This window comes from Pinus tabuliformis, chromosome 3_2 (assembly GCF_031772625.1).
Source record: "Pinus tabuliformis cultivar Carrire ecotype Pingquan chromosome 3_2, CPIR1, whole genome shotgun sequence".
Taxonomy (NCBI): Eukaryota; Viridiplantae; Streptophyta; class Pinopsida; order Pinales; family Pinaceae; genus Pinus; species Pinus tabuliformis.
Genome location: NC_142302.1, coordinates 19,295,886 through 19,308,267, shown reverse-complemented (window position 1 = coordinate 19,308,267; position 12,382 = coordinate 19,295,886). Strand labels below are relative to the sequence as shown.

Below are 12,382 nucleotides of genomic sequence, written 5' to 3'. Positions count from 1 at the left end.
TGTATCCACATTGACAGTTATCTAGTGAATTCGGGATGATGTGTTGATATAAACCTCTACTTCAAGAAGTGTTCCAAGGTATGACTTTGATTTTGGTTTTGGTTTTATATATTGATGGTCTACTATTGACAAGTAATGAGCCCCTGATGATATAAATAAGAGGGAGATGGAATCTGAAGCTCGAAAATATTAATCATGGCATTTCTGAAATTGGAAAAGGAAAAATATATATTGTGAAGCTATTGAAGAAGTATTGGAAACTGGAAAAGCAAATCCTTGGACACTATGATTGAATTTCAAGAAGTTGTGAAGAGATATTGTTGAACTTGACTTGGAAAATGACAGTTGATTGAAGAATTGATGTTCCATTTTGAACATCTGTTTTTATATATACATGATGTGCATAGAACCTAAGTCAATTCATGCTTGATAAACTTCACTCACATAGATTTTCCACTGAACATCCTTCGAGATACTTGCATGGGACGATCTTCCTATGATATGTGAATACTTAGGTGTATTTATGATGATTAGATCATTATTGATGAGATGATGATGTAGGAGCATTTAGCCCAAGGAAAATCATTGTAAATAGTAGACATAGGGGGTCATGCATTTTAGGAAATAGTTTTCCTAAGTCTCAAGTCAATGTAATATTTAGGCTTTTAAGTGATTTAATTGGATAGTGGGATATTATGTAAATGCTCTCAAAATAAATAAATGAGAACATGAGTGGTAGAAGTCAAATCCAACTCTCTAGGAGTGAGAGAGGGTTTTTAGGAATTAATTATAGTAGAAGTGGACCATTGAGTTGATAAGGGAACTTTTCTGTTTTAAAACAGAGAAAAATATGGAGTGGATAAAGTCTGCAACATATGTGTGAATGTAGCGAGCTTTAGGGATTTTGTTAAAGGATGGATCAGGTCCTTCATAGTAATCCTATCCAAAGTTTCCATATAAATATATGTAAGCCTACGGGCAGAAAGAATAGGCCACTAATGTTGTGTGCAAGACCAATGAGTCTTGAATGTAATCCTGCTTTTACATTAATATATACAGAGATTATTTCCTATATGTGTCAGTATGTATTGAAGTATTTCATTAATGATTTACTATGAATTCATAGGCTCTGTAGGTTGCAGGCAGAATCTAAAGGATGCAAAGGGATAGAGTGATTCAGAGGAATCATAAAGGATTGTTGAATCCAACTGAAGGAATAGAGTGAAGCTCTGAAGATGTAGCGAAATGAAACTTTGCATAAAGGAAATATTTGAGGGAGTTGAGTAGCAGAAACATACAACAACGTTTTGAAGAAATGCATAGAGAAGAAGAAGGATTCAGAGGAATCATATTGATCCTCTTAAGAAATCAAGAGTTGCTTTGAAGTAGATGTGCATGCAAAGAGAAGCTACCCAAAAGAGCTACAGAAACCATTGGAAATGGCATAAATTCTAAGTAAAGGGATGAGCGGATAAGTAAAGAATTAATGCTCAGCAGTCGTTGGACCTTCAAAGATCAATGGCTACGATTGAATCGCTAAATCGTAATCGGAGGAGTAAGACTGGCGATGGAACAGAGCGTAGCGATACGCCGATAGCGATATCATCGATAAGCGATAATCGGCGATCGACATCGGGATTTAATCAACGATCGGAGCTCGGCCCTATCAAAGTTTGGTGCAGCAGCAGGTCGGACTATCGAAGAGCACAATGTAATGGAGGTGGACCCAATGATAGTTATGAACGCGGTTGGATAAGATTTCAAATCTGGCGTATGTGGTTGGAGCGATAATTCCTTTGTATTCCAAAGTGTTTAATATTTTCGATAGTTTATACGGCGTGGGCTTTTAACGCAAAAACATATGTTATCGCTCCGATAGTTGGAGATCGGAGTCAGAGAAGTACGATGGTGTATATGTGTTAAGACTGTGGAAATATGCGAAGGACGATTTGGATGAGGTTTTAGCCTCAGGTTCTGTGCATGTTGGGCAATTTAGTTGCTTAAATTGCTTCTTTAAATTATCGACCAGGGAAACTCGTAAGCTTGTGATGATGCCAGCAAAATATATGCAGGAGTAGGCAACTAACTCTATGTCTAGCTAAATTATTTACGATTCAATATAATATGCAAGGGAAGAGGCTCCTGATTTAGGAGGTCATGGTTGTCCTTCCCTATAGTATTATAAAGAAATCATTGATTACATAAAACCAAAAACTTGAAATGAAGACAAGAGAATGAAATTTAATTGTTGTTCAGATTCAAAGAGAGAGAAAGACTAACTTAGTCTCTTGATTGTCCCCTCATATACTAATCCAAACTAAACTAAGATTCATTCATAAGCATAAGAAATGAAATGACTTGAAACATAAAAGCAAAAGAATGAATTTCAATTATCATGTGAATCAAATGGAGAGAGAGCCTAACTTAGACTCTTGGTTATCTCCTCATATGATACTTGAAACATAAAATTAAAAGAATGAATTTCAATTATCATGCAAATCAACAAATCAAATAGAGGAAGAGCCTAATTTAGACCCTTGGTTGTCCTCTCATATGCTGATAAGATTCTAATTTAAAACTCATTCATCAATCACAAACAAATCCTCAAACATCTAAGCAATTGAATGAAATAAGATCTAATATGAAATAAAATGTTTCTCTCATCCTTTTAGAGTGAGCTCAATTCTCTTAAGAACAAAATGACAAATTATTCCATATACTACATTAAGGCAACTTATATCTAAAACTACATAATGGAAATATATGTAAAATGAAGCTTTATTCTATTCCATCATAAGTTGGATACATGCTCCAAGAGTCCTCTCTTTGGAATGGAGGAGGTACTCCTATTTATACAATGGGATGAGATAACAAACTCATAATGATGAGCCACTAATATCTCTTTAGTTCCATACATTTCTCAACCATCTAGACACATAACCCTATCCTCCATGATCTCCTCCATGAGGTCCATGATCTTCTCCATGAGATCATGATCTTTTCCATGAGGCTTATCTTATCAAATTCGAATTTGATCATTCAAGGCGACATAAAGATACCCTGGAAGCTTCCTTTGTACCTACACATGTCAACAAACTCATTCTAATTGTTAGGTATAAGTATAAGCATATTATTTTCTAAAGTTTAGCCATAAATCCACTTTAAAATGTTAAGAATTAATAAACTTTGGAAAAGCATAGTTATGACCCAATAATGAGGTAAATGTAATGATGTGGAGGTGGAATGGAGGTGACATGAAGGTAAAATGTGAAGATATTGGTGAATAATGGAGTGAAAATAAGGACAATTTTGAAGCCCAACATACCCCCAAACTGAAGGTATTGCATGTCCTCATGCAATCTATTACATTACTCTTTGGTACTTGAGCTTTGGCTTAAACTCTGCATGATATCATTTACTTAACTTTTGCAAAGCGTTATTTTGATGAACTACAACTTGGTTGTTTCTTGTGTTTCAACCATATTTCGTTTGTTGCATTCAATGTATGATCTTTGCATATTGATAATGTGATTTTTATTGCAGAGTATTTTTGTTGGAATGCATCATGGTTGGTTCTTGTGTAACAACCATGATTGTGTTGGCATCCAATTAACTTTTAAATACTTTTGACAAAGCCATTTGTATTCTCATGTAATAGTGAATATATTTTGAAGGTAAGTGGGGTTTAGAATGTGATATATGAATGTGGATGTTATATGAATGTGACAAAGTATGTATGTAAATGTATCCTTCCCCGTAAATGGATGGTTTGGGCAGTTACGTGAAATGGGGAAAGGAAGGGGAAAGGAAGTGAAGTTTTTCCAAAAATTATTATTCTAACTTTTCAAGGAATTTAATGGTTAAAAGTTAGAAAATATCATACCTTAACTTACCCTTCCAAAAATGGATGAGAGTTGTGCACGTGTGGCTGAAAAGAATGAGAGTTATGCACGTGTGGTTGCAAAGACTGTTGTTCATAGTCTTCTTTACTTGGTTGTGAAAATGGTGGATGAAATCGAAAAAGCGAATCTTTTATTTTTGCTGCATATGTTGTTGAATCTGTTGTTGGATCTTCTGCTGAATGTTCAGAATTTGCTACTAAATGTGGCTGAAAATGTATAAGTCTTGGAAGGTATACAAAATATAGAAGTTACATTTCCCCCCCAGCCTTATTTATTGACTTGTCCTCAAGTGATGACAAACTGAAAAACAATGAAAGGAAATTTGCTTCATCTGCTACAAAATATGGGTCTTCAAGTCTTCAACGCTTGATGGCACAAATCTTACTATGTGATTAAATGTGTTGATGTCGAACATAGAAAGAAGTTGTTGACTTAGTGGCCGTTAATGAATGCCCCTAGCCAACACAAGAGCTCCCACCATTGATTCCAATGGGAGTCAGGATGCCTAACACATCTTTGTAGGTACGAATAAATTTGTCGTGGTCGAGTCACCTACAAGATCCAACGAACAAGGGATATTAATGTACTCCCATTTTTCATTGGCAAGAGTACTTGCCATTAAAGCATGCAAGCCTTTAGGTGTTTTTTTTCAATGATACTTAGACTCTAGGACTTTGACTCAAGCAGGGTTTTATTGGCGGAAATGAAGGGGATTGGTAATGACAAGGAAAATGGATGGATGTAAGGAAATGCATGATGTATGAATAAGAACTCTTGCTGTGAAAAATGGATATGGAAATGTCATGCTTACAATTGGTGGAATTCAAAATCTTTTTCAGAAAGGGAGGTGGAAGGTAGTGGTTGTGGAGATGGATTTGTCTTCAGAATTTTTCATGAATTTAGTCTTTGGAAGACTAATTGTCGTCACAATGCAATCTCCTTAATGATCACTTTGTTATCCTGTAACCTGTAAAAAAAACTTGGCAGAAAGAAAACATAAGTTTGTTCAAGAAGAATTGCGCATTTCCTTCATGATTCTTACGCAAAAATTTCATACCAAATAAAACAGATTTAAGAAAAATCAAAGTGTTGAAAGTAACTCAATTCATGATATCAATTTCAATCCATTCTTAAAAACAACCATGAAAAATAATACTCCCTGTTTGTGTTAGATAACTCATGAAATGTGCTTGGCAATTCTGTTCTGCATATTAGTGCATCATAAAGCATACAACAGAAAGATGTGATGAGTTAATGCCAACTTGAAGCTATCGAAAGAAGAATCCTCCAATGTTTGATAAATCGATTTTTGAAATTTTTTTCCAAGTATTCCATTTTGTTATTTTCAAATCTCTGTGAATTTTGTGAACTTTTATTTTTTGTTTATTTATTTATTATTATTATTTTTTAATTTATTTTTCAAAAGTAATAAATGAATGAAAACATAATTTTTTTTAATGTTGATTTTTTTTTTTTTTAAACAACAAATTAAAAAACATAAATTTTTTTAATTTATTATTTAAATTTTTTTTAAAATTGTAAAATCAACAAAATTTTATTTATTAAAACCGAATAAAGAAAAATTCTAAAAATAAACTATCACTAAAATGAAGTTAGTTATTTTTTTTTTTAAAGAGAATCGCACAAAAATTATTTTGTGTTGTTTTGAATTTTTTCTTATTTTTTTTTATTTTAATCAACACACAAAATATTTTTTTTTGTTTTTATTTAAATAACAAATTAAAAACCATTGTTTTGAATTTATTATTTATGTTGATTGTTTTAGATTTTTTTTTTTTTTAAACAACAAATTTAAAAAAAAAAAAAAAAAAATTAATTTGTTATTTAAGTTGAGATTTTTTAAGTTGAAAATCAACAATTTTTTTTTATTAAAACCTAATAAGGAAAAATTTCTAAAAATAAATTATAAAAGAAAGGATATATAGATATATTTTGCCAAAATTTCAGCACCTGAAGAAGTCCTAATTCCCAACAATTGCCACGGCCTTGGATTCCTTTTCACATTCAACGAGATTGGGTTCCATAAAAATCCTCGCACCGATAACTGCTACAAATCTCCGCTCGAGTTACCAATTCAGGAATCGAGTTCGAAGGGTTGCTTTGCGCTAAAACCTCAACCTCTATGGCCACGTTCACGGGGCACCTATAAATTCAACAAATCTTAGCTTGAATTACCAATCCGGGGCCAAAAGACTAGGCGATCGATGGCACTGAGGGTTTCGAACCAGGGTCTACGGTTGTCAGTTGCATGGCGGAAATTCTTGACATTTTCACAACGGCGATCCCTTAACAATGGTCCAGACACAGTAGAAGAGCTCCTGGAGTGTCATCTCGATTCCCCAACGGTAGTCAATGTGGGAGTCATAATCTGGATCAGGGCATAGTTTTTTGTTTGATCCATCATCCGGATAAGCAGGAATTGTTGGATAGTAAAGTTCACTCCCACTGCTACAAATTAAAGCATCAAATTCATGAGGCAGTATATTGCCAGAGTTCAACATTCCCAGAGTTTCATCAACTGTCAATGCAGTTGATAGCACAAGACCCGCAAATCTTGCTGTTGTTGCATCCGAACGCACAGCTTTGATTATCTCCTGAATGATTTCCAACATACGGGGAGATACATTACCAGTGTCATCATAGCAGTCCACAGCTATAACAAAAAGCTTCCTCTTCTTTCTCAGTGCGGGATACTTGTTTGAGACAATCACGTTATTTGCTGGAGCCCTTGGCTCATTTACATCCGGCTTAGGCTCAGTTTCTTCAGTGATAGAAGATGGTGGTCCCCTTTTCAGTTTATCCAAAATTCGTTTTACCTAATTATATGTTTCTGGGTTGCGCTTTGCTGCCAGAAGTTTGTCAACTTCCGCAGAATTATCCAGAGAGCCATTGATGGAATATTTCTCCCCATCAATTGAAAGTCGAAGAGACATGTCCTGGACGTCCTTCAGGGAATCACCCATCGATTCCTCATCCATAGTAGTATCCATTAGAGTGTCAGTCTGCCACTGAGGATGCCTCATCCTGCATACAGCCACCCGAGACAAATATTTTCTGCAATGCTCAGGCCATGAAAAAAGGTGAATGTTTCTCAACCCATTACGGCGACATTCATTCCATAGGTTTTTGTCTGCTACGAGCTCTAGCAATGCATTTGCTATGGCCTTCTGATCATGGGGATCAACTAATAGTCCATTGGTCAAAGTACTGTGTATGTCCACTGGTCCTCCATTCTTTGTAGCTACCATCGGTAAACCATGCGCAACTGCCTCAATGAGAGTGAGACCAAAAGGTTCCACCAGAGCTGGATTAATAAACACACCCTTTGTTTCTACAGCAAGACGGTAAATTTCTGGAACACCTGATTGCTCTCTGTTTCCCATTACTAGTGTCAAATTTGCCAGCTCTTTTAATGGCCGGCATTCTCCAAACGCTTTGACTAGAGTAGTGAGATTTTTTTTTTATATGTTGTGCATTTTTTTTAAATATCTTAAAAAAACAAAAAAATGGTTAGTTTTTTTTAAATATCTAAAAAAACAAAGAAAATGGTTAATTTTTTATTTTTTTTTTAATAATGATATGTGTATATATGATACATATATTATTATTATTCCTGGAAATTTTTATTTTTTAGAAAAAAAAAAAAAAAAAAAAAAAAAAAAAAAAAAAAAAAAACTAAATTTCATCTAAAAATTTAAAGATGTTTTTTTATTCACAAAATTCTTTATTGTCTTTTTGCAAATTAGTTCTCCAGCAAGAGTATTTTTATTTGAACAAAATCAATAGATTTTTTGATCTTCCTGATCGCACGAAGCGCAGGAAGAGAGCATACTAATCGCTTGATTTGTTTTTATTTATGCAGGGGGGTTTTTTTGAAAAGACGAAATTTAAAACTAGCTAAACACTAAAACATCAGAAAACTCAAACTTGAACTTCCTTTGTGAAGATCTTGCTGTCACCAGGTTTCACAAATTATTTTGTCTAAAGAAAAATACTAGTACTGAATTAAATTCCTAATGCCTAATCCCTTAGCACCATCCCCGGCAATGGCGCCAAAATGTTGGGCAATTTAGTTTCTTAAATTTCTTCATTAAATTATCGACCAGGGAAACTCGTAAGCTTGTGATGATGCTAGCAAAATATTTGCAGGAGTAGGCAACTAACTCTATGTCTAACCAAATTATTTACGATTCAATATAATATGCAAGGGAAGAGGCTCCTGATTTAGGAGGTCCTGGTTGTCCTTCCCTATAGTATTATAAAGAAATCATTGATTACATAAAACCAAAAACTTGAAATGAAGACAAGAGAATGAACTTTAATTGTTGTTCAGATTCAAAGAGAGAGAAAGACTAACTTAGTCTCCTGATTGTCCCCTCATATACTAATCCAAACTAAACTAAGATTCATTCATAAGCATAAGAAATGAAATGACTTGAAACATAAAAGAAAAAGAATGAATTTCAATTATCATGTGAATCAAATGGAGAGAGAGCCTAACTTAGACTCTTGGTTATCCCCTCATATGATACTTGAAACATAAAAGCAAAAGAATGAATTTCAATTATCATGCAAATCAAATAGAGGAAGAGCCTAACTTAGACCCTTGGTTGTCCTCTCATATGCTGATAAGATTCTAATTTAAAACTCATTCATCAATCACAAACAAATCCTCAAACATCTAAGCAATTAAATGAAATAAGATCTAATATGAAATAAAATGTTTCTCTCATCCTTTTAGAGTGAGCTCAATTCTCTTAAGAACAAAGTGACAAATTATTCCATATACTACATTAAGGCAACTTATATCTAAAACTACATAATGGAAATATATGTAAAATGAAGCTTTATTCTATTCCATCATAAGTTGGATACATGCTCCAAGAGTCCTCTCTTTGGAATGGAGGAGGTACTCCTATTTATACAATGGGATGAGATAACAAACTCATAATGATGATCCACTAATCTCTCTTTAGTTCCATACATTTCTCAACCATCTAGACACATAACCCTATCCTCCATGATCTCCTCCATGAGGTCCATGATCTTCTCCATGAGATCATGATCTTTTCCATGAGGCTTATCTTATCAAATTCGAATTTGATCATTCAAGGCCACATAAAGATGCCTTGGAAGCTTCCTTTGTACCTACACATGTCAACAAACTCATTCTAATTGTTAGGTATAAGTATAAGCATATTATTTTCTAAAGTTTAGCCATAAATCCACTTTAAAATGTTAAGAATTAATAAACTTTGGAAAAGCATAGTTATGACCCAATAATGAGGTAAATGTAATGATGTGGAGGTGGAATGGAGGTGACATGAAGGTAAAATGTGAAGATATTGGTGAATAATGGAGTGAAAATAAGGACAATTTTGAAGCCCAACAGTGCATAACCCATATAAAAGAAGGAATAGGCGTATTGCATGATAATCCTTTGCATAGGGATTACGCAGGGAATTAAAAGCGCCGATTGAAGGTTCTAAAGGGTTAATATAATCCCAATAGATGTTTCAGGTGGGGTGATTGAAGTTCCTATGTAAAGGAACTGTATAAGAGGGCCATTTGACCATTTATGGTCTGAAGATTTAACTTGAGACAGAGTTAAATACCTGGGACAGTTGTGGATGCATTATTGATAAATGCATACTGTGGGTATGTGTGGGTGTTGATCCTACACCATTTGTGGTATTAGAGCATATTTGTAATCTGTAAAAGGAGAACTTTTGAAGTCCTGGAATATTGTATCATTCCAGAAGAGTCTTGGAGTAGATAGGAATAGAGAATTCCTAGAAGGAAAGAGAAAGCAAGATTGCTTAATGCAAGTTCTGAAGGAAAGAGGACTCGAGGGACAAAACAAAAGACAAGCCATTCAAAGTGCAGAAGAATGGTGAAACAAGATCATGCTGAGATCTTGAAGGTGAGGTAATGTGTTCTATTTTAAGTTAAGAATGTGTGTTTTTATACTAATGCACAGGTGACAACAAGAGAATATGTGAGAGAAGAACTAGGTGAGTTCTTGAAGACAGAGTAAGGAGAATACTCTTATAGAAAAGTGGTAGTGAACCTCAAGAATCCAACAAGAGATTGGATAGAGAGGACAGCTGAAGTGATCTCAAGAGAGAGTGAGAGATTGTAGAAGCCTAGAAGGAGCAAAGGTGTTGCTCAAGAGAAGGTTTCAAACAGAGGAACTATACTTACCAAAAGACTGAATGAGGAGAGCTTAGTGAGGTAAGATTGCAGCTAGGAGGACTAGTTGTTGTAGAGGCTTGTTGCAAAGGAGCTCATGAAGAAAGAAGAGAAGAAGATGACTACTGATAGTCATAGCATAGGTTCATAGAGAAGCCACAACAAAGGATATAAGAAATAGGATGCCAAAGCAAATGGCAAGAGAATGAGTCAAGAAGAAATTGACAAAGAGGTTGCTGAATTAAAAAAACAACTCAATGCATTAAGGAGAATGCTTGAGGAAAGCCAGAGACTAGGTTGGGTCTTGAGGAAGAAGCTAGTGGAATGGCATGAAATATAGAGAAGGCTACAACAAAAGCAAGTAAAGTGGCTGAAGGAAAAACTCAAGGAAGTTGAGTTAAGAATCCATTTTTGAACCAAAATAAGGAGAATTTCTGGGAGAAAGTGAAGATGAAGACTTGAAGACTTAAACTTCAAGTGAGGCCAAGGGGTCTAATTATTTTAAAACTGACAATTTGTGTATGATTGCAGGTGAAACATGTAAACAAGGACAATTGGCTGATATTGTCATGAAGAAGGAAGAAGGCCAGCGGAATCTAAATTCTGTTCTGGAAGAGGATGAGATAGATAGGTCTCATATACAGATGGACAAATATGTCAAGAAACCAAGTGAAGGGCTTGAAGAGATTGAAGAGGAGACAATCGCAAAATTTCTAAATCATTTGAAGGATTTAGAACAACAAGGGACTCAAGGCAAACTTGAGGAAGAGACTATGTTAGCTGAAAACATAGTAAAGGATCATCAATTCACTATGATGATAGGCACAATGGAGAGAGCCATGGAAACTATTGAGACAGACAGTAGGGAAGAAGGACATCTACTAAAATATGTTAAGAAGGAGGAACCCTATGCAAGGGATTTAACCTTGGGAAAAGGAAAACTAACAAAGGAGTGTTTTGAATAGGATGACAACCTTTTGAAGATGTTGAAATATTGGAAGAGTACTCTAGGAGAATAGAGTATGATGAAGAAGACCTCTTGAATGAGGGTAGTGATTTGCTCCACCAGAAAGACCTTGAGATTACAAGGGTCAAAGGAAGACAATGTTTTAATACTGTAACACATCATGTGAAGGATGAAGCTGGAAGAAGAGAAAATTGCAATGAAGTGCTTGCTAAGTGTGAAGAAGAGATTAAACTACTGCAAAAACTAATGAGAGAACTTGACGGTAGAACAAAAGTTGCAGTTACATTTTCTGAAGAAGAAGATGTGTCTCAAGTAGCCATGGAGATAGGAAGATGCAATAATTTGTTTGCAAGTTCATTAAAAAGCATGAATGAGTATGAGTATGTGATTAGAGAGATTGAGCAGAGATTGTTTGAAGATGGTAAAGAGGCAGTAGGAATCAAACAATTTCAAAGTGAAGATAACCAGCAACAGGTTAAGGAAGGAGAAGTTCACTACTATGAACCCAAGCAGGAAGACATCATTAGAACAGATGGTGTGAAAGAGAGACTAATGGATAGTCTCATGAATTCTACTGAGAATTCGAATCAGCATACTGATGTGCTGACAGAGGAGAAGGAGAAAACAGAGCAACAAACTAAATTGTTTCCAAAGGAAGATAAGGCACAATAGCCTTATGTTTTTTATTTTAACAAGTGTTTTGAGTGTGCAAGTTTTGTTGCAAATGCTGGAGGAGATTTGGCACAAGTAAACAACCAAATAAAGGTGAAAGAAGAGAATTCTATGGAAGAACTCAATCCATGGAATGGAGAAATTAATTTGCTGGAAAGAATGCTGAACAGTCATGATTTAATCATGAAAGAGGGAAAGGATGATAGGGAGGCAGCAAGTAAACCAAAGAATGAAGCAAGTAAAGCAAAAGTGGCAGCAAGCCAAGCAGGAGTTAGCATAGATGACAACAACAGCAACCTGGAACAAAGAAATATGAAGCAGAAGATGGACCAGCCCAAAGATATGCTGGACATAGAAATTGAAGAAATGTGGCAACTGATGATGTAGTAGTTCAAATGGAGGCAAATGGTAACAACAACAAGCAAGATCAGTTAGAATTTATACCTGGTTGATAGGAAGAAGAAAATGGAGCAAAAGACAACAGAAGTGTAGCAACAACAAGGGAACAAAGCATCTGGACAGTTATAGAACAAAGTGTGGGATCTAGGAAGAAAAAGATCATAAGACACATGATCAGGAGATCATGAATATTTTCTACTTTGGGAGTCTGATGCAGGAGCATTCAGCC

The 12,382-nt window shown here is 35.0% G+C and overlaps 2 pseudogenes; both read right to left on the bottom strand.

The window, feature by feature from the left end:
• LOC149179585 (leucine--tRNA ligase, cytoplasmic-like) overlaps positions 1-12,382 on the bottom strand; it is a 100,597-nt pseudogene that overhangs the window by 34,263 nt on the left and 53,952 nt on the right.
• On the bottom strand, positions 5,989-7,381 carry LOC149179586 (putative sucrose-phosphate synthase 2 pseudogene; annotated as a pseudogene).